A 22278-nucleotide genomic window follows, 5' to 3' on the forward strand; every position below is an offset into this window, starting at 1 on the left:
TTGGTTATCAAACACGGGGAGAATATCACACCAGGTAGTGGCATTGACATCTAAGGCAGAGAAAATCTCTTATGCGTTAGCAAAACTATCAACTGCTTAAGGTGCCAACATCAGAGCCAATAAGGAGAGTGTTAAAGCCAAAATTGCTACCTGCAATTACCTATGGCCATATCTTGCATTCCCTGGCAGATTGACAACTACATTAGAGAATTGCCATATGAGAGCCTATAAAAGGGTGTTTAAGATCCCAAGACCAACTGGGCATGCAGAGATACGCCTGGAACTAGATATAATAAGAATGGACATAAGGTGCAAAGTAGACATGATAAAGCTCCATCAAAGTGTCTGCAAGGCAGATGCCGATAGCCTGAGGTGGAATTTGAAAGCAATCTTCAAAGACAAAAACAGCAGCTGGGCCATCTATCTCACAAAGGCCAAGGAACAGTTCAATCTGGCTCCTTCCTATACTACTGACCCCTCTACCACGAAGGTGGTGCTGAAGAAAAGATTGAAAGAGATAGGCATGCAAGCCTCCAGAGACAAAAATATCACAACAGTCAGGGATATCAGCGGAGCCAATGGCTTGCTTGAATCCTATGCAACCATTAAAGGCCAGCCTTATTTGAAAGCACCTTTAGGAGAGCAAGCATTCCAGAGCATCCTTCAAATGCGCCTCTTAACTCTGCCTGTCTGGGACTATAGACGTAAATGGAAGATGGCACAAGGGCACTTGCAGGAATACACTCTGTGTAAATATCACACTGAAAGTATACCACATCTTGTGTGCTGCTGCCCATGTTTGGCTTCAGAAAGACGTCAACTTTTAAAACCCCTGTTCTTGAAACACAGGTTGAGAACATGTAATGAAGCTATAAGACTCATATTCACTACAGAGGACCCCCATGGAACTAGCCTGCTTTGGGAATTTTTTTTATAAACTGAGATTGGCTGTATACCAGGTAAGGGGCCAAATTAGTGTGGGTACTCACAGAAGGGGTGAGGTCTACAAAGAAACGGCATTGACAAAATGGCTCCTACATCCCAAGTTACTCCACAATTCATCTTGATGGCTCTGGGATGATGAGATGTAAGAGGTTACCCACTGGGTTGAGAATTAAAGCAGCTTTGGGCTCATGAATGCTTGCACTTGCACTTTTTCAATATGAACCTAAGAGGCCTACTGGAGTTAGCATTGTCCTTTATAATAGCTTAATATCAATCAATCAATCACAATATTTATAAAGCGCGCTATGTACCCGTCAGGGTTTCGAGGCGCTGAGGGGAGGGGGGGGCGTGGTGCGCTGCTGTTTAGCGGTCGAAGAGCCAGGTCTTGAGGAGCCTTCTGAATGCGAGGAGGTCCTGGGTCTGGCGTAGAGGTGTGGGGAGAGAGTTCCAGGTCTTGGCGGCGAGGAAGGAGAAGGATCTGCCGCCGGAGGTCTTGCGCTGGATTCGGGGTACGATGGCGAGGGCGAGGTTGGCGGATCGGAGTTGACGAGTTGGAGTGTAGAAGTTAAGTCTGGTGTTGAGGTAGGAGGGTCCGGTGTTGTGAAGCGCCTTGTGAGCGTGGGTGAGGAGTTTGAAGGTGATCCTCTTGTCTACCGGGAGCCAGTGGAGTTCCTTCAGGTGAGGGGAGATGTGACATCGGCGGGGTATGTCGAGAATCAGTCGGGCGGAGGCATTTTGGATACGTTGGAGTCGTTTGATGTCTTTTGTTGGGATGCCTGTGTAGAGTGCGTTGCCGTAGTCAAGTCTGCTGCTGACGAGGGCCTGGGTCACCGTCTTTCTGGTTTCTGTTGGAATCCACTTGAAGATTCTGTGGAGCATTCGAAGGGTGTTTGAAACAGGAGGAGGAGACGGCGCTGACCTGTTTGGACATGGTGAGGGCGGAGTCCAGGATGAAGCCGAGGTTTCTTGCGTGGTTGGCAGGGGTGGGCTGGGGTCCGAGGTCGGAGGGCCACCATGAGTCGTTCCAGGCCGAGGGAGTGCGCCCGAGGATGAGGACTTCCGTCTTGTCGGAGTTGAGTTTCAGGCGACTGTTGTTCATCCAATCGGCGATGGCTTTTAGTCCCTCGTGGAGGTTTGTTTTGGCGGTGAGCGGGTCTTTGGTCAGGGAGAGGACGAGCTGGGTGTCGTCGGTGTAGGAGATGATGCTGAGATGGTGTTGGCGGGCCAGTTTAGCAAGGGGGGCCATGTAGACGTTGAACAACGTAGGGCTGAGGGAGGATCCTTGGGGGACGCCGCAGATGAGGTTGGTGGCTTTGGAGCGGAAAGGGGAGAGACGGACTCTCTGAGTTCTGTCGGAGAGGAAGGATGAGATCCAGTGGAGGGCTTTATCTTGGATGCCGGCTTCCTGGAGGCGGGTCAGTAGGGTGCGGTGGCAGACGGTGTCAAAGGCGGCTGATGGGTCGAGGAGGATGAGGGCTGAGGTTTCGCCATTGTCCATTTGATGTCTGATGTCATCTGTGGCTGCGAGGAGAGCAGTCTCAGTGCTGTGGTTCCGTCTGAATCCGGATTGTGAGGGGTCCAGGATGGAATTGTCTTCGAGGAAGTGGGTGAGCTGAGTGTTGACGATCTTCTCGATGACTTTAGCTGGAAAAGGGAGGAGAGAGATCGGACGGAAGTTTTTGAGATCGTTGGGGTCGGCCTTGGGTTTCTTAGGAGGGGTTGTATTTCTGCGTGTTTCCAGCTGTCCGGGAAAGTTGCGGAAGTGAAGGAGAGGTTGATGATCTTGCGGAGTTCGGGGGCGATGGTGGCGTTGGCTGAGTTGAATACGTGATGAGGGCAAGGGTCCGTAGGGGAGCCTGAGTGGATGGTGTTCATGGTTGTTATGGTTTCTGCATCGTCCACGTGGGTCCAGGCGGTGAGGCGGCGGTCGTGGGAGGAGACGTCAGGGGTGGGGTCTGGCGGTGGACCGGTGTTGAAGCTGTTGTGGATGGTGGCGATTTTCTGGTGGAAGAAGGTGGAGAGGTCGTCGCAGAGTTTCTGGGAGGGCGGGATGTCGTTGGAGTTGGCTTTTGGATTGGAGAGTTCCTTCACGATGCCGAAGAGTTCTTTGCAGTCGTGGGCGTTGTTGTTGATGCGTTCGGTGAAGTGGGCACGCTTGGCGAGGCGGATCCGTTGGTGGTGTTCACGGTTGGCGTTTTTGAGGGTGGCGAGGTTGTCGGGTGTGCGTTCTTGGATCCATTTCTTTTTGAGCTTCTGGCAGATGCTTTTGGAGGTGGTTAGATCGTCTGTGAACCAGGCTGGTTTTTTCTTTCCTTGGATTGCGGTGGGTTTCTTGAGTGGGGCAAGGGTGTTGGCGCAGTCGAGAATCCATTGATGGAGATTGATGGTGGCTGTGCTCGGGTCGGTTGCGTCGGGTGGAGGGTTGTTGATGAGGGTGCTGGTCAGTTGGTCTTGGGTGACTTTGCCCCAGCGGCGGTGAGGAGGTAGCTGGATGCGGTGTTGCTCTGTGATTTTCTTATAGGTGAAATGGACGCAGTGATGGTCGGTCCAGTGGAGTTCGGAGGTGTGGCTGAAAGAGATGTGGTTGCTTGAGGTGAAGAGGGGGTCAAGGGTGTGTCCGGCGATGTGGGTGGGAGTGTTGACTAGCTGGTGGAGTCCGAGGTTGAGGAGGTTGGAGGTCAGTGATGCGGTGTTGGCGTCGTTGGCGTTTTCCAGATGGTAGTTTAGATCTCCCAGGAGGATGTAATCAGTGGAGGCGAGGGCGTGGGTGCTTGCGAGGTCGGCGATGGTGTCGCTGAAGGGGGCTCTTGGTCCTGGAGGGCGGTATATGAGGGTTCCTCTGAGGGTCGTGTTGGGGTCCGTGTGGATCTGGAAGTGGAGGTGTTCGGCTGTCTTGAGGGTGTCGTCCGAGTGGGTGTGGATTTTGAGGGTAGCTTTGTGAGCGATGGCTATTCTACCTCCGATTCCGTTGGTTCGATCTCTTCTGATGATTTTGTAGCCGTCCGGTATGGCGATGGCGATGTCCGGAGCCGAGGAGTCGTTCCACCAGGTTTCGGTCAGAAAAGCCACGTCAGGTGCAGTGGTGTCGAGCAAATCCCAGAGCTCGATGGCGTGTTTTCGTGCGGAGCGGGTGTTGATGAGGATGCAGTTCAGGTGGTTGGGGTTGAGAATTTTAGTAGTTGGATTAGTCGTTCTGATGCAGGAGAAGTTGCAGGTGCGGCAGGAAAAAGGTCCTTTAGTGTGCTTCGGGGACGCACAGAAGCATTCAGTGGAGGGGCCGGGGTTGAAAGCGCGGAGTTCGTTGGTCGAGTAGCGGATGTGGGGGGCGCGGGGACCAGGGGGGGTGGCGCTGGGCGCGGTCCAGGCACGGACGGGCGCAGACGGGCTTGCCTCTGGCGCGCCTCCGGCGCGGACGCGCAGCGCCAGCCATTAAGAAGGGAGGGGGGAGGGAGGAGCAGCTGGGAGGCGGCGGCAAATGGGGGCGCGAGGGGCGCGGGGCTGCAGGGAGACAGCGGCAGGGAACGGGGAGCGCACAAGGGGCAAAACACTGAAAACGAGCAAAAATACAAGCAGGTACAATAAGAAAAGCACACAATCAGAAAACAATAATGGCACAATACACGATCGGGGAGACAGCAATCAGGGGGGCACAAAGGGGGCAGAAGCGCCGGCGGCGAGGCGCTGAAAAAGCGAAAAAGCCAAAAAACAACTTACAGGACGGCGGAAGCGGCACACGGGTCAAGTGAGCCCACTAGCCACCAGGGATGAGGCGCAGGAGGATGCCTGCGGGTGGAGGAGGGCCTCGAACACGCAAACGGCAGCGTGCTCGTGGGGCAGAGGCAGAAGGCAGCAGGTTGGTGCTGCGGTCGTGGGGGGGCGAGCTCAGGACCTGAAACAGGTCAGAGTTCGCTCAAATTGAGAATTAAGAAGCCTATGGCACGACCCATGCAGTGAGACAGATAATGCTCTGTGGTAAATACGACAAGATCATGGAATGTATTATTTTGCACTTTTACAAGAGATTGGCTAATTAGTGGGACACGAGGAATATTAGACACAGTATTGTGCGAATGATTTAATAAACAGAAAGAGCTCGTGCAGGGAGGGGCAATGGAAGCTTACATCTTGCAATCGTAGAATTTTAGGCTGTTGCACGATTGGAATATTTTAACAGCATTTTAAATGTATTATTTTGGAGGTGATGGGATTAATGCACCCACATGAATTTTATGTGGGGGATTATGTTGGTTAATAGTCTTTGTGTTTTATGGGCGTTTTTTCCTTTTTTATTGTAATTGGTGCAACGATTTTAATTAATCATGCAATAAAGATTTCATTCATTCACTGAAAAATTAAATTAATGATAACATGGTAACAAAGTTGTATCCAGGGGAGCTCGATCCCTATAGAGCGCAGCGTGTAAAAAGATGGGGTACATTTGTGCAGGCTAAAAGCTAACCACTGGAATGTGCAACATGTGTTACAATTAAAAAGAAAAGTATTAAAACACTCCTTACCCTTCCATAGATTACCTGCGTCTAACAGCCATATTTAAAAAGCAGCATACTCTATAACAGATGTTTGTGCTGCCTAACAGGGTAGGTTTTAGGATTTAGGGCAGGGGCGTGAGGTTGGGGTAGTTCATAGGACAGGGAGGGTAGGTGTTAGGATAGGGCAACTTTTAGGGTTTGAGGCAGTGATGGGGTAGTCTTTCGGACCTGGCAGGGTAGGATTTAGGGTTGGGGGTGCGTATTTTTTAGGACAGGGTAGGTTTTAGGGTGGGGTGGAGGGGTCTGTAGTTTTTCGGGCAGGCCGGGGTAGGTTTTAGGATTCAGGGCAGGGGGTTAGGGTAGTGTTTAGGACAGGGTGGGGTAGTTTTCAGGACACAGTAGGTTTTAGGGTTTAGGACGGGGCTTTAGGGTAGTTTTTTAGGACAGCGCAGGGTAGGTTTTAAGACAGGGCAGGGTAGCTTTTAGGGTTTAGGGCAGGGACAGGGTCATTTTTAGAACAGAGCAGGGTAGCTTTTAGGGTTTAGGGTCGGGGTCGCAGTAGTTTTTAGGACAGGGTGGGGTAGTTTTTAGGGTTTAGGGCGGGGGGGTCGGATAGTTTTTAGGACAGGGTGGGGTAGTTTTAGGACAGTGTAGGGTTTAGAGTAGGGGTCGGGTAGTTTCTAGGTTTTAAGGTTTGGGGTGGGGGTTGGGGTAGTTTTTAGGGCAGGGTGCGGTTGTTTTTAGGACAGCGTAGGTTTTAGGGTAATAGGTGGGGTCAGGGTAGTTTTTAGGGCAGGGTAGGTTTTATGGTGGGGTAGGGGGTCAGGGTAGTTTTTAGGACAGGGTAGGTTTTAGGATTTAGGGCAGGGTGGGGATCGGGGTAGTTTTTAGGACAGGGCAGGGTAGGTTTTAGGACAAGGCAGCTTTTAGGGTTTAGGGCGGGGTCGTTTGTAGGACAGGGTGGGAAAGTTTTTAGGACAGGGTAGGTTTTAGTGTTTAAGGAGGGGGCTGGAGGAGGGACAGTTTTTAGGACAGGGTGGGGTAGGTTTAAAGGTTTAGGGCAGGGTGGGAGGTCAGGGTAGTTTTTGGGACAGGACAGGGTAGGTTTTAGGGTTTTGGGCGGGGGTCAGTGGTTTTTAGGACAGGTTGGGGTAGGGTTTAGGACAATGTAGGTTTTAGGATTTAGGGTGGGGATCAGGGTTGTTTTAAGGGCATGGCAGGTTTTAGGGTGGGGTCAGGGTAGTTTTCTGGACAGGGTAGAGGAGTTTTTAGGACAGGGTACGTTTTAGGGTTTAGAGTGGGTGTGGGGGTAAGTGTAGTTTTTAGGAGAGGGTAGGTTTTAGGGTTTAGGGCGGGTGCAGGGGATCAGGTTGTTTTTAGGACAGGGTAAGTTTTAAGGTTTAGGGCGGGGTCGGGGTAGTTTTTAGGTCAGGGTGGGGTAGTTTTAGGACATGGCAGGGTAGCTTTTAGGCTTTAGGGTGGGATAGTTTTTAGGACAGGGCAGGGAATGATTTAGGCTTTAGGGTGGGCGGGAGGTTAGGTAGTTTTCAGGGCGGGGTAGGTTTTAGGTTTCAGGGCGAGGGTCGGGGTAGTTTTGAGGATAGGGTGGGATAGTTTTTAGGACAAGGTTTGGTTTAGGGCGGGGGCTTGGGTGTTTTTAAGGACAGGGCGGGTAGGTTTCTGGACAGGGTGGGGTAGTTTTTACAACAGGGTAGTTTTTAGGTCTGGGCAGGCTAGGTTCTAGGGTTCAGGGTGGGGGAATCAGGGTTGTTTTTAGGCAGGTTGGGGTCGTTTTTAGGGCAGGGTAGGGTTTAGAGTAGGGGTCGGGTAGTTTGTAGGTTTTAGGGTTTGGGGTGGGGGTTAGGGTAGTTTTTCGCCAGGGTGGGGGAGTTTTTAGGACAGGGTAGTTTTTAGGGTTTAGGGCGGGTGGGGGAGTTATTAGGACAGGGTAGTTTTTATGGTAGGTGCAGGGGGTTGGGTAGTTTTTAGGGCAGGGTGTGGGAGTTTTTAGGACAGCGTAGGTTTTAGTGCTATGGGCAGGGTCAGGGTAGTTTTAAGGGTAGGGTAGGTTCTAGGGTTCAGGGTGGGGGAATTGGGGTTGTTTTTAGGCAGATTGGGGTAGGCTTTAGGACAGTGTAGGGTTTAGAGTAGGGGTCGGGTAGTTTCTAGGTTTGGGGTGGGAGTTGGGGTAGTTTTTAGGGCAGGGTGTGGGAGTTTTTAGGACAGCGTAGGTTTTAGGGTTATGGGCGGGGTCAGGGTAATTTTTAGGACAGGGTAGGTTTTAGGATTTAGGGCAGGGTGGGGATCGGGGTAGTTTTTAGGACAGGGCAGGGTAGGTTTTAGGACAGGGCAGCTTTTAGGGTTTAGGGTGGGGTCATTTGTAGGACAGGGCTGGAAAGTTTTTAGGACAGGGTAGGTTTTAGTGTTTAGGGAGGGGGTTAGGGGTGGGACAGTTTTTAGGACAGTGTGGGGTAGGTTTAAGGGTTTAGGGCAGGGTGGGGGGTCATGGTAGTTTTTGGGACAGGGCAGGTTAGGTTTTAGGGTGGGGGGCGGTAGTTTTTAGGACAGGATGGGGTAGTGTTTAGGATAATGTAGGTTTTAGGATTTGGCTGGGGATCGGGGTAGTTTTAAGGGCATGGCAGGTTTTAGGGTGGGGTCAGGGTCGTTTTTTGGACAGGGTGGGAGAGTTTTTAGGACAGGGTACGTTTTAGGGATTAGAGTGGGTGTGGGGGTCAGTGTAGTTTTTAAGATAGGGTAGGTTTTAGGGTGGGTGCAGGGGATCAGGTTGTTTTTAGGACAGGGTAAGTTTTAAGGTTTAAGGTGGGGGTCGGGATAGTTTTTAGGTCAGGATGGGGTAGGTTTTAGGACATGGCAGGGTAGCTTTTAAGTTTCAGGGCGGGGGCGGGGTAGTTTTGAGGATAGCGTGGGGTAGGTTTTAGGACGATTTAGGTTTTAGGGCAGGGTTGGAGTGTTTTTAAGGACAGGGCGGGGTAGGTTTTAGGACAGATTATAGTAGCTTTTACGGTTTAGGGTGGGGGCGGCGTTTGGGGTAGTTTTAAGGACAGGATGGGGTAGTTTTCAGGACAGGGTAGGTTTTAGGGCAGGGGAGAGGGGTCAGGTGGGTTGAATCACACAACCATGTATGCTGTTACCAAAAGAACCTTTACTAAGCATGCTTTTACAATGAAATTCATTGTAAACGCATGCGTGGTAAAGGCATGCGTAATTAAGATGCAGTCATTATTCGGACCGCGTTGTTAAGCCATGCGTGGTTCTGCCATGCGTGGTTCTGTCATACAACCGTTTCTAGCACGGCCATATCGTACCCTGGCTCCCAGATTGTCATGCAGGGTATGCAAGAAATTCACCAGGGGGGACCTCTACTCCCAACTCCAATAAAATCAGCCACAATGTTGCCCTGTTGACGCTGTTGAATGCCGTAGACAGGTCCATAATGGGTAGGTACAGTAGGCAGGCCCTGACGATGGTATACTTCCACACAATCAAATGCAAGTCAATGAACTGGTCCACCATACCAAGTCCTGGACACAAACCGTACTGACATGGGAGCAGGACATTGTTAAGACTAATCCAGGTCTGCAAACAATTTAAAAATGCACTCCCCAAAATCTTTACTGAACTGTCAATAAGCAAAATTGGCCAATAACAATTTGGTGACCCACGGTCCACTTTTTTGAAGAAAGGAACAATGGTTGAAAGTGCCCACAAACTTGGCAACTGGTACAAAAATAATTGTTGAACGGATTAGTGAGCAAGGTGCCCCACATCTCGTTGTTACACTTACTGAGGTCCATGGGTATCACCTGCCGAGCTCTGGCTATGGCTCATTCTACTTCTTCCAAGGAGACCTGGAGTGAGGGGGTGTCCCCAAACAAACCCTCAATAGTTTGTCAAGGGTTTTATCCTTGACTGACCAATAGATTACTGAAAAGTGCTCCATCCACTTCGCACCAGATATATCACAGACCAAAAGGTAGCTGGGTGATGCATTCCTCTGACTGAACCTATTTACAATCTCCCACAAAACGTTACTGTTATTACGGAGAGCAGCCAGTACCGGGCTGCTCCCTGTCCCTATTTTTTTAAAACGTTTTCCTGTCCTTGATGGTACAATAGTATGCCCTCCTAGCCTCCCGCACCTTCACCCCATCTCTTGTATATTCAGAGAGAGCTTTCCTTAAACAGCGTCTAGCCATGGGGCATGCTCCATCAAACCAACGTGGGCAGTCTGAGACTGAACGGAGTGGTTCCATTAAATGACTCTTGATACTTGAGCATAGGAGCTGAATGGCTGCAACAAGGGCATCTAACGTGTTCTCAGTGAAACAATTCATACATACAGCCAAGTGTTTTTAAGGAGAAGTCTGAGTGTGTGCTTAGGGCCCTTAAACGCCCAAATCAACCTATGCCCATCCCTTGAATGATGATTTATTTCAAAACTATTTACCAGTGGTGTATCCTTTCTTATGGGAAAGACCCCTTCTAAACACAGTGGGTTATGATTCCCCCAATGTGACTCCAGGATCGTACACATGGAGAACCACTCAAGGAGGCTCCTTGAAGCAAAGATATAATCAATGATGGTAAGCCACCTCTCCCCCAAAAGTAGGTACACTCGGGCTGGCATCCAAAGAAAATTTGACTAAATCAGCAAGGCCATTTGAGGCTAAGAAATACCTCAACTCACTTATCCGAATGTCAACACAGTTGTTAATAGTGTCAGACCCAATGGGGCCTAGTTTCTCCTGCTGATGTCCAAGTTTGACATTGAAATTTCCACAAAGCAAGAACCTCCATTGTAAGATAAACCTAGAACCAATCTGCTTAAGTCTTGCGATTGACTGGAACAGTTCATCGAAGAGGTGGAAAAATTAGTCAGTGATAACATTATTGCAGAAATTCACTATATAAAAGTAAAAGGCGTTTGCAACAGTACAGCTTGGAAAGCGGAGTTGCTCGTATTGGTGGTGGTCGCTGTCCCCCTAAGGGTCGATTTGACCCAAATTGAGAGCCCCCCCTGGTTTTCCCATGAGGGGAGGGTAGTGCGGGAGAGGAATAACAAGCAAAAACCCTGCAAAAGATAGGTGAATTGACCCACGTTTCATGTCAAACAACAGAATAAAAGAATAAAACTTCTCTATAAGCACAGCCAGTCTGGAGTTGTTATCTTGTCTCTTAGCCCGGCTGTGTTCCAACTCACAAGGAATAAACGATTGCTGGATTCAACAGGGACGACCATAGTTCCCTTATCCAGGGCAACGTCTTCTCAAGATGAACCAGATAGCCGACCACCTATGGGATGATCGGGCAGCCAGTCAACATCAAACCTGTTCTCCACAGGCACATTAAACCTGGTGTTACCAGAGGTAGATGAAGAAGCGAGTTGGCCAGGCTGTACTGTGTCGTGCAACAACCCCAAAAATGTAGCCGGCCCGTTCCTCTGGAGCACCAAATCTTGCACCCCAGGAGGGGGCACAGAAAAAAAGAGGTTTATTAAAGTAGCCAAGAGGAACAGGGACGATAAGGCTCCCAGCGCCACTCACTCTTGTTCCAACAAAAAATAGACTGGGCAATCGGGGGAGATTTAAAGTTAATTATGCAGTCTTCTTGGGTGATGATGGGGCCAGGATAATCCAGCCAATTTTTCAAGTGAACAAAATCTCCTCAGATAAGGAAACGGGAAAGTCCCTGTTTCTGGCAAGCCAGTTAAATACTTTGTTTCACAGCTCCACAGAGGATCCCTCCTGATTCTTCCGTAGAGGGGGAACTCTGATTAAAACCACAATTTGGGGGCAAGCAGCTGGGGGAAGATTTAAAATAGTCCGATTTGGGCACCCAGTGGTGATCTTAACCTCACGTTCCCTTCCCCGGAAACAACCGCTGTTGCCTGTTCCACCTGGGCCGCCTGAGTCAGAGAGGGAGCACTGGGAGCAGCCCCGCCAGGTGGCAGTGGCAGACAAAAACCTTGTTATGTTGGGTGTACAAATGGTACAGCAGCGCTTCAACATTACTCGAGATGGAGGGAGCTTTAGAATCGTTGGAAGAATGGAAGTGCCGTTCAAGTTGGGATTCAATCGCTCTCAGATGGTCTACAGAAGGGGGAAGTTAATTCCTCAGGATAGCCTTCAGTTTGTGTAGGAAATCATTTGAAAGGTGATCGCTACCTTCAGGGGGGGGGAATGAAGTTGTAAATGTATCTGTCCTAGAACGAAGGGGTAGTGAAGCACCGTTGGCTGATGCCGGCCAACAACCGGTCTGGGTAGCTGCATCAGTCAGGCTGCCCATAGGTCCCTGCTTAGATGTTTTCCTCTTGGGAGGTACCATAGGACTGGTTACAACAGACAGGGCAGGCTTGGCCACCACTGAAGAGCCCCTTGAAATGTCCAAAACTGAAGGAGCACTAACACCGACAGCAGGATGACCAACAGGAGGGCGCTGCTGGTGAGCTTAAAGAACATCGTCCACAGGGACGGGAATACTTCCTGAGTTAAGGGGCAAATGTCTCTCAGTGAAGGCAGTATCCATATTAATAACTCCCACTGCCGTCTCCAGCATCCGGTCAATGGGTTTGCATTTTGTCCAGGGGGGTGGGGGAGTTGAGGTTGCCAGCACTCCAGAGGCCTTCCTTTTACCCTTGGCTGACTAATGTTATGGTGCGCTCAGTATGCCCCACTTGGAAAATGAGGAGAACCAACTATCACTATGGGTAGGATTGAATAAACTACCAGATCAGAATAATCAAAAAAAAGAAAAGTACCTGCAGAGAGGGAGGCCAAAAAGACCAGGCCCAGCCCAGCCCAGACTCCTCCAGGCTCAGACAGGCAAAACGAGCCTGGTCTTCTCCCGGGCAGTGCATGTCTCGCGCTGCGGATCCCAGCAATGCGTTCTACAGCGCTCGTGCAGCAAGCAGGCTATCGTCAGCAGGTGTGGCAGGTTCCAATGAGAGAGGGGACGCCTCCAAGCCCTTGCTGACTTCTGGAACTCGGAGTCTCAGCAAAGATTCTCCGGCGCTACAGTTCCCAGCAATGCGCTCTAGAAGCGCTTGTACGGCAAGCAGGCTTCTGGCAGCAGGTGTGTCAGGTTGCAATGTTGTTAAATATCGTGCCTGAATAAAATTAACAATAGTGAATTTATAACTATTTTAGAGGATTCACAGCCCACTTTCGTAAATTATCCTGATCTTGACTTAGATAGCTATTCCAGTTGGTGAAGCCAAACAGCCAGAAAGCCAGCCCCTCCAAAAGTTTTTAAATACCGTAGAACTCAAATGCACCTTGGTTCTCCTCCAATGTAAGATCTGTAGAACAATAATGCCGCGGGCAGGAAAAGACGTACCCCCTAGCCAAACTTTTTCGACAACCTAACAGATTTCTTTACACTAAGCTGGCGGAAGTCTACTGCAAATTTGACATTAGCCACAACAACAGTCCATATGAGTCTAGAAATGAAATTCGAGCATTCAATAATAACACGAAAAATGAGTTTCCTCTACTGAAAGAAGAAGTGATAAAACTCACAGGAATCACTATGGGCCACATGTACAAAGCATTTTTCTACTAGAAAAATGCTTTTTGGGATGTACAAGGCCCAAACTGCGATTCGGTAACTTGTTCAGTATTAGGAAGTGACGTGTTCAGGGCGTCCCTTTCTAACACTGAATCTAAATGGTATGTATGATTGTTTTGTGACTGTGAATGCGGTCGCAAAACAATCGCAGTTAGCAACAATTACAAATTGGTGCTAACCCATTCGCAAAGGGAAAGGGGTCCCCAAGGGACCCCTTCCCCTTTGTGAATGCATGCGAATTTTTTTTTGAAGAGAAAGCATTTGCAATGCAACGGGTCTCGCGTTTGCTCGTGTTAGAGCTAATAGCGTTGTAAACTCCTAACCGGACTTTTCACTCGTAATGAAACCTATCGGCAAAAGTGCAGTTATGTACGTAACTGGAAAAAGTGCAATTAACTGTGTAACAGGGTCGATATTATGCAAAGCGCTGGACTTCTGCCAAGCGAGATCATGCTGCGAAAATAGAGAAAAAGTAGTCCACGAACCGGACGGAAAACAGCGAGCCTCGTATATTTTCTGTACTTGGTCGAAGCGCTCGAGGAGGGCTAACCACCAGAAAAGGCATGACGTATGCATGCCTTCCACTAATGAAATCAAGCAGATTCTAACAGGCAAGCCCACGAACCAATGAAAGACACTGACGTGACTTGGACGGGGCTCCGAGCCCTTTTTAATTCCTAAAGCGTCTCGACCCTAATTAAACTGAAACGCTTCATTTTCATTCTTTTTAAAAGTCTTCCTTTAAGGAAAATGGGCTGCGTTTAAAAAAATAAGATTGCTTTATTTAAAAGCAATCACAGACATGGTGGTCTGCTGACACCAGCAAGCAACCATCCCTGTGATTTTTATGATTCCCAGTGGGCCGCAAATTGTGACATACCTCACTAATATTAATGAAGCAGGTCTATTTGCAACCCACCGGGAATCACAAAAGAAACTCAATGGAGTTTCTTGCATTTGGAATTGCTATTCCGTAATTGCGATTTGCATGGAATCGCAGTTAGGGAATCGCAATTCCAAATATACGTACATGTGGCCCTGAGTCCGGTGCTCCTTCGGACCCTTGTCCTCACAGAGTTTTTCATGAATAGCAGATGCAGTTGCAGGTCCTCTTGCTAATCTTCTGAACAGTATTCTTTTTAAGAGTCATTTCCTTAAGATGTGGAAAAAGACATCTTTTCATCCTCTGTCAGAAAAACAACCTATTTTGATCCTTTAGAGCAGAGGTTCCCAACCAGTGGTCCGGGGACCCCTGGGGGTCCACAAAGCCTCCTCAGGGGGTCCACGACTGCTTAGAAAATGAAGTAATATTAACAGATTAGGTCCCCAGCTTTCAGTAATGACTCAGTGGGGGTCCTCAGGTTCCTATAGTTATTCAGTGGGGGTCCCTGGGTTCCTGTAATGATAAAGTGGGGGTCCACAGAAGTCAAAAGGTTGGGAACCACTGCTTTAGAGACTGAAAGTTACCGCCCCATTTTATGCCTACTGATGTCTGCTAAAATACTCGAAAGACATCTAAACTCTGAGCTGTCTAGCTTCCTAGAGGATAGATAATGCAATGTTAGACATGGCTCAATTTGTATTTAGGAAATATCACAGGACGGAGTCAGCCCTAATAGTTGCCATGGATGAAATCAGATCAATAGTTGACAATGGAGGAAAGGCTGAGATTATCCTGCTGAATTTATCCACAGCCTTTGACACAGTTAGAGACAATGTACTAATTGACTGCCTAACAGCCATAGGGTTAGGAGGATTGGCACAAACTGTTTCGTTCCTTTCTTCTCAACAGAGAACAGTTTGTATCCATGGGAGAATTTACATCGCAACCCTTCTACTGACCCTGTGGTGTCCCCCAGGGGTCTTCGTCGAGCCCCATCCTTTTTAACATTTACGTTGCCCCCTTGTCCAGATTGATCCTCTCATTTGCATTCTCTACGACTGCCTACACAGGCGATATGCAAATTGTAGTGTCAAATTTTACAGACTCCTCCAACACTGCTATACGCCTTAAAAACAGCATGAATGAGGTTGCAAGCTGGATGGCACATAATTGTCTTAATCTCAGTTCTGAATAAAACAAGGTACTTTTGTTTGAGAGAGATACAGCCTTCTGGGACATATCATGGTGGCCCCAACAGTTCAGTCCCCTCCTTGTGCCAGCTCTGAAAGTCAGGAATCTAGGAATGATTTTTTATGTCAATTTTACCTTTTCCAGCCAGATCAACAAGCTCACCTCCTCGTACTTCCATTCTATTAAAATCATTGAGAAAGATTGTCCAGTGTATTCATTTTGAAGTGCAGAAGCTGGTAATCATTGCTCTGGTGTTATCCAGACTTGCTTACTGACATGCACTTTACATGGGTGCCCAACCACAGATTTTGGACAAATTTTAGATTCTACAATTTTTTTTAAATAAAAATCCCAAAGTTGAAATTAGCCTCAAAAGCTGTGTGGCAGCTGCATTGTCTTCCTATAATGAAACTAATTGCCTTTAAGGCACTAAATACTGATCATAAATCACTTCATAACATAAGCCCTGATTACCTTAAAACTAAATTCAAATGGTACACCCCCAGTCGAGCCCTCCGTTCAGCTTCATCTTGAACAATTGTAATCCCCCACTTTAATAAAGTATCTTGGGGTGATCGAAGTTTTACCCTCACCACCTGCAAAATATGGAATAAAATGCCCTGGCATCTGAGACATCAAACTAATTATCTCTACTTCAGAAAACAACTCAAAACCTGGCTTTATACATCTCCAATAGTCATCTAGCTGAGCATTTGATGACATATTAGCAGACTTTAGCGACAAGACGTTTGCATGCAATCGCGTGCTCAAAAAATATTATAAATATCAATAAGAGAAGGGCTGCCTCCGAACTCTCGCTGGTTCCTGGAACTCGGAGTCCTGACAAAGATGCATTAATGAGTTAATTAACAAATAAACAGACGTGCATAATTTAGATCCATAGAGTAAATATTTGATAGACACTTCTTGGCTGAGCAGTGTAGTGGTGCAAGGTTTGATTAGGTGCATTTCCAGTTCCTGACAAATGTTCAGGGAGAGTTATTTCACCATTCCACCTTTCTGGGGATATAACACAGACTTTAATTGGCAGAGAAAAATACGCCTCCAGGTGCATTAGGTCTGATTTAGAAAGTATTTAAAGTGAGCTGACAAGTCTTACTACTGTTTCAACCGTGAATTAAACTTAAAATTCCATAACTGAGTCACAGAGCATTTTCTACGAATAGCTTTGTTTTACTTCAGACTGAGTTGTGACTTACTCATATGTTTCAAGGGCTACTTTAAGCCTACTCATGGGAAAAATCTCAGTGAATCACAGCCTTTTTTCCACGAGTAAGCAAGTCCAGAACAATCAGGATGAAATAGCTTTGGCCATCTGATGTCAGTGTTTGTTTACATTGTAAATCTACAGCCACCAAAGTTTATTCCTCAAAATCAAGGAACGCTCCTTCTACAAATGGTTGACAGAGTGTTATTCTGCTCATCTGCTGGACTTTCCCTGCTCATACCTTGGATGCCAGCAACCCTTTCAGTGTTTAAAAGACATACAGACCAAAATACAGGAGTCTCTGAAACAACCTCAATCCCATGCTAACATCGACATTAGTGGTTACTTTGATAGTCAAGCTAAGTACAGTCTTTTCAATTTCAGACTATATCAACACATATATTTGCCCAGAAGCGATACTCGGGGATTTATTATGCTTTCAAATTCTTTGAGCAGGTGCTTGGCAACCAACATGGCCAGATAAATACATGTGTGAACTTAATTTTCCTGTGTCTTGGTGATAACCTCTGACGGCAGGCCTCTGGTTTCATCAACTGTTTGTATTAGTTGTTTTACACATAATTGCAGTAATGGGTGGCCACAACTCTTCAGTCTCCAGGGAGTGCCATATCATTTGCTTGGGATCTACTCTTATACTACTACATCTGGGGCATGACGAGGGAACATTAGTGTATATTCTACCTATTCTCCGGGGGTGATACGTGTCTTGAGAAGGCAGTTCCGATGGAGGTGTTGAGGATGTGTGCAAGGACGCTGCTAATTTGGTGCCATATTGTGGTGTTAAAAGGTAGTCAACCCTGGTGGGTTAGGGGTGAAGTTGCTATTGATGGCTGTGATTTTCCAATGACAGTAGTTGGCTAGTGTGTCACAAAGGTTCTGGGAGGGTTCAATGGTGTTTTCTGTGACTGCTAGGCAGGAGAACTCTTTGATGATTTTTAAAAGTTCCTTGAGTGCTTCTTCGTAGGTTGTGCAGTCTGCTCGGTTTCTGCACATGCGCCACCTGTTCTCTAGTTGTTTGCATTCTCTCTTGAGTGTGGGGAGTTTGGGGTAGAACCATCTAGCGGTCTTGCTGGATACTCTGGTGATGGAGTTCCCTGTTGGGGCAACTTTGTTGGTGCTGTTGAGGATCCACACAAAATAGGTTGTGGGCGTCTTGCTCAAGGTTGCCAGAGGGGTTGGGTCTGCTGGATTTGAGGGTGGTGATCCTTGGGGTTCCGTGATTTTTCTCTACCTGCAGTGTACGGGAGGCAGGGGGGTGGTGGAGGGCTCCGCACTGTTTCTTATGGTGACATGCACGATGTGGTGGTTGGTCAATGTGAGCTCTGTTGTGTGGGAGAACTTAATTCTGGCACTGGCTGTAAAGATGAGATCCCGGGTGTGTCCCACGGTGTGTATGGAGCTCTTGTCTATCTGTTTGAGTTCGATGTAGCTTAGGTTGTCTAGGAAGTTGGAGGAGTTCTGGTGCTACTTTTCTTGCGCCCCTTAGCACCCCCCTAACACCACCAAGTGTGTGCCATATTAAACCATGGTGGTAGTCAGGGATACTAGCATCATCATTTTTTATGCTGGTCCAACGCTTTGCAGGATTAGCATAAACATTTTTGATGCTCATCCTGCAAAGCACCCAGAGGCAAACTGAAAACAATGGGAGCGTTCCTTTAACGTCTGCTCTTAGCAGGCATCAAAAATGACAATAAAAACAACACAAAGAAATCTCTGAGATTTCTTTGTGCCATTTGTTCGGCCCCCCTAGCTCAGGAACGCCCCGCCTGCATACATTATGCCTGACACATGGGGTTACAAGGGGTTACAAAGTGGCGCAATGCAGGCATTGCGCTACATTGTAAACATGGCACTGCATTTTTGGCCTTCCAACGCCACATTTACATCTAAAAAAGTATGCTAATGTTGCGTTGGAATGGTGCAAGGCCCTCCTAAATCTGGGCCTTAGTGATTTGAGTCGATGGCTAGAGGGGTGATGAGTTCGGTGATAGACTTGCAGAAGGGTGGGTTGGGTCCTGGGGGCCGTTATGCAAGAGTTCCTCTGATGGTTGTTCTGGTTTAGGAAGTTGAGGTTTTCCATGAGGTGGGGTGCCTCTTCCTCGACGGTGGTGCACAGGAGGCTGTCCTCATGCATGATGGCAATGCCTGTTGCCTGTTTGTTGTGGCAGTCTTTGTGAATCAGCTTGTAGCCTTGCTGGGTTGCGTAGATGATGTGGGGGCTGATGCGGATGTGAGCCAGGTTTTGGTGATGAACATCTGGTCCAGGTTGAGGGCGGTTATGGTCCCATAATTCCGAGACGTGTTTGCAGAGGGATCTAGTGTTGATCAGTAGGCAGTGGAATAGTCACAGCCTCAGTATTTGGCAATCAGATTTTCCTTTGCATTGTTGCGTGCTTCTGAGCAAAACTTTGAGCCCTGGCACTGAGGGCCTGATTTAGGTCTTGGTGGAGGGAATACTCTGTCACAAACGTGACAAATATCCCGTCCAATGTATTATCTCCTATGGGGATCGTAATACGGCAGACAGGGTATCCATCATGTTTGTGATGGAGTATTCCCTCCGCCAAGACCTAAATCAGGCCCTATTGTTTGTTTTTGACAAATTAAGCACTGGCTGTTCCCAACTTGCACACCACTGCACAACCTCTTGTTAATCAGGCAGGTGTACAAACTGACCTCCAACGGCGTCCTGTCAGGTCTGTAGCAAATTTTTCAGTGTCAAGTGGGTTGCCCCAAGACAGTGGAAGGGATGCCAAACCCCGCACACAGGCACTACTAGTTCTGAGTCACTGAGAACCACTACTGCATTCAGCCAATTGGGTGGACAAATCGTTTCCTCAGCTACATAATCCATGTAGACCATAGTTTGGCCAAGAGCTACTAGTATTTTAAGAAGATTCAGCGAGGGCCCATGCAGTGCTGTCCCACAAAAGAGGAGGGCCCCCCAACATATGCATCAGCTTCCATTCAAAGCAGCTGACCTCACCCCACTGGTGGTGGTTTACTTCCCCTTCACCTTTCAGGCCTGTAGTGCAACCATGCCTATGTGCCTGCAGTTTCACTCATCGATGCCAGCTCTGCTGGTCAGAGACAGGCACAGGAAAGATCAGCCATATGGATGGTAGTTCACAATCTCCTGCACCCTGCAGTGAACAACTCTCCTTTTTCTTGTCTCTTATGCAGTTTGTGCTCCTGTACCATTCCTCATCAACTCCACTCCCCCAGAGTAAGGTTCTCTCACCTCATCATGTGCTCTGCCATCTGCTTCATGCCAGGAAATTAAATCCTCTTGCTGGTTCCTCTACTGTCCCGGGTTTCCACAAAGCTAAGGCAGATGGAAAATTCATGCACCTTGTTCTGGCTCTAGTTTGTCATGGCTGCAGTTTTGAGAGAGGCTGTGAATGGCTGGGAGTCCTAATTCTCTAAAAAAAGCAGGTAACAGATGCCAAACTATTCCTTGCAAAATACTCCAGGGGTTCAAGGGTGTCCTTAGTCTTTGTGTATAACGTAGAACTGCCCAATGTTCAGCAGAATTGCTGTTGGATGGCAGGTGAATGCTTGGCAACTCACACCTACCTATAAAGTCATCTAGCCAGGCTTGACTGCTGTTAAGCATGGATAAAGCCAATAAACCAGCATCTGAGTTACATGACACCTGGATAAGGTATGTGTGCAGGAAAGCGGTTAGGGGGTGGCTCTGGAAATTTGCCCTTTTTTCAGGGTCACCCCGAATACTTGGCCTTTTTGCTGAACCCTATTTTTGCTGGCTATGAAGCTCTATGCCATTTACCTCTTGTAACCAGTGGTAAAGTGCTTGTACTTCTTTCAACCTGGTGAAATAGGTGTAGTTTTAATTAGAATATTAAACTTACCTATAATACCCTAGTATATAGTACCCACAGTGTACCCAAGGCCTGTAAGTAAAATGTCACCAGTGGGCTGCAGCACTCATTGTTCCAACCACTACAGTGACAGAATGAAGCATGACTCCAGGCCTACCACTATAAATTTGCTGTGCAATTTTACATCACCAGTTCCACCTGTCAAAATAAACCATTTTGAAAGGATTACCCCTTCCTTTTAAATAACAGTGTCACCCTTAATGTATGCTCTATTGCCCATAAGGCAGGATGTGTGGTATTTAAAAGTAGAACACGTAGAAGTTTAATATTTCACATGTTCTTACAGTGAAAAAGCATGAAACCTATTTTCATTGTAACACAGATGGCTGCTTCCATAGGGAAATGCTGGATTACATTATAACACAGTATAATGATCAGTTCAGATTGGTAACAGCTAGCAAAATATTTCAAGGACTGTTCTAACAGTTAACCAAAATTCTATTTATTAGTAAAGCCTAATTTTGCTTAACTATCACAGAAAAGGTACTTTAGAAAAGTTACCTTTTATCTGCCTAAATACTCTGGATGCCTTTCTGTGCAACTGTCACCTGGCAACTTGATGGCTCCACTGTGGTGAGGTGTGAACTGCTCCCTTCACATGGACAATAAGCCTTAGATATATGGAGCAATTTTTCTTGAAAGATGGTCTGGATGTTGTGCCCAGACCCTAGGTGCAATTGAAGGGACCTCCCCTATCACTATCAGATTTAGCTCTTGCCTGGGTCTGCCACCACTTTTGTTCCTCTAGTTGTTCTAGTTCCTCTAGTCAGCAGCACCAACCCCAGTGGGGAGGAGAGCTCGCCAAGAATTGGTTTAGAGTGACTATCAGGGTGGGGCTGTGAGCATCCTCTTTAACACTAGAATGTCAAATCCTGCTTGAATGTCACATCCTGCTTGATAGGTCTGTTTGGGTTTTACATATAGTATGTGGGGCACACTTTAAAGGAGGGAAAGAGAATGTCAAACACTTTATGGGTATTGACTGTCTAGTTGCTGAAAGCTCAGCTCTGGTTTTCGCAGAATTCTGTCTCTCGGTTTGTTGGGGGTACAAGGGCTGTCTATAACTGGATTTCATTGTTAGATGTGGGAGGTTACTAGGGTTACCATAGTACACTCCCAAATTACCTCTGAGCCCAAGTGTAGTGTGGCGGAAGACTTCTGCCATCTTGAAAATGCCTAGAGGTGGTAGGGTTAGCCCTAGGAACCTTTACCCCATTGGTTAGGGCATCCTCAAAGGTCATTTCCACCCACTACCATGTGCAACCATAAATGTGGCATCTCCAGGAACCTACTTCAGAAAACCCCTGGACTTGTGGAAGATCAGAAGAGGACTGAACCTGCTGTCTGAGACCTGAGAATAGTCTAGAAGACTGGACCTGCTCTCCACCTTGTACCCTGGACAAAGAAGTGTACTCCAAGGGTCATAAGGCTGACAGATGGTTCACATTTAGGGAATACAACAACTTCCAAGATGCCTTTCATGCAATTGCCCAGCTGATAAGTAGCAACTGGACCTGCACTTGACTGTGCCTGCCACTGTAGTGCCTCCCCTAAGGTCCTGGGGAACTTTAGAAGTGTAGTCCTGTGGTGGATTGGCACTCAAAGGGCTAAATAAGATACAATCTTTGGCCAGAGCAAACCTTGTAAGTGTATCTGTCTCCACTGTAGTCATTGTCAACTTGTGCCTTAGTCCTGTTTCACCGTGACCATTAACTTGGCACTTTGGGCTTCTTGGCGCTCTATCTACTTAAAACTTTAAAAAATCATATCTCCCATTTCCCTTATTGGAATTTTGTCATTTTGGTGTAATTTTGTTTATTACATTTTACTCTTATTTTTCTTATTTGTTTTGGGACTTTTTATTGTTTTGCATTTCAACTTTGTTAATGTTTGAATACTGCATAAATACCTTATACATTTCCTCTAAGTTAAACCTGGGTGCTCTGTGCCATAGCTACCAGGCGGTTGACCTCAGGTTTATTTAGTGACTGTAGTGGTTCACCCTGGCAAGGATTCAGCAGAGAGAGA

This window comes from Pleurodeles waltl, chromosome 8, assembly GCF_031143425.1.
Source record: "Pleurodeles waltl isolate 20211129_DDA chromosome 8, aPleWal1.hap1.20221129, whole genome shotgun sequence".
NCBI lineage: Eukaryota > Metazoa > Chordata > Amphibia > Caudata > Salamandridae > Pleurodeles > Pleurodeles waltl.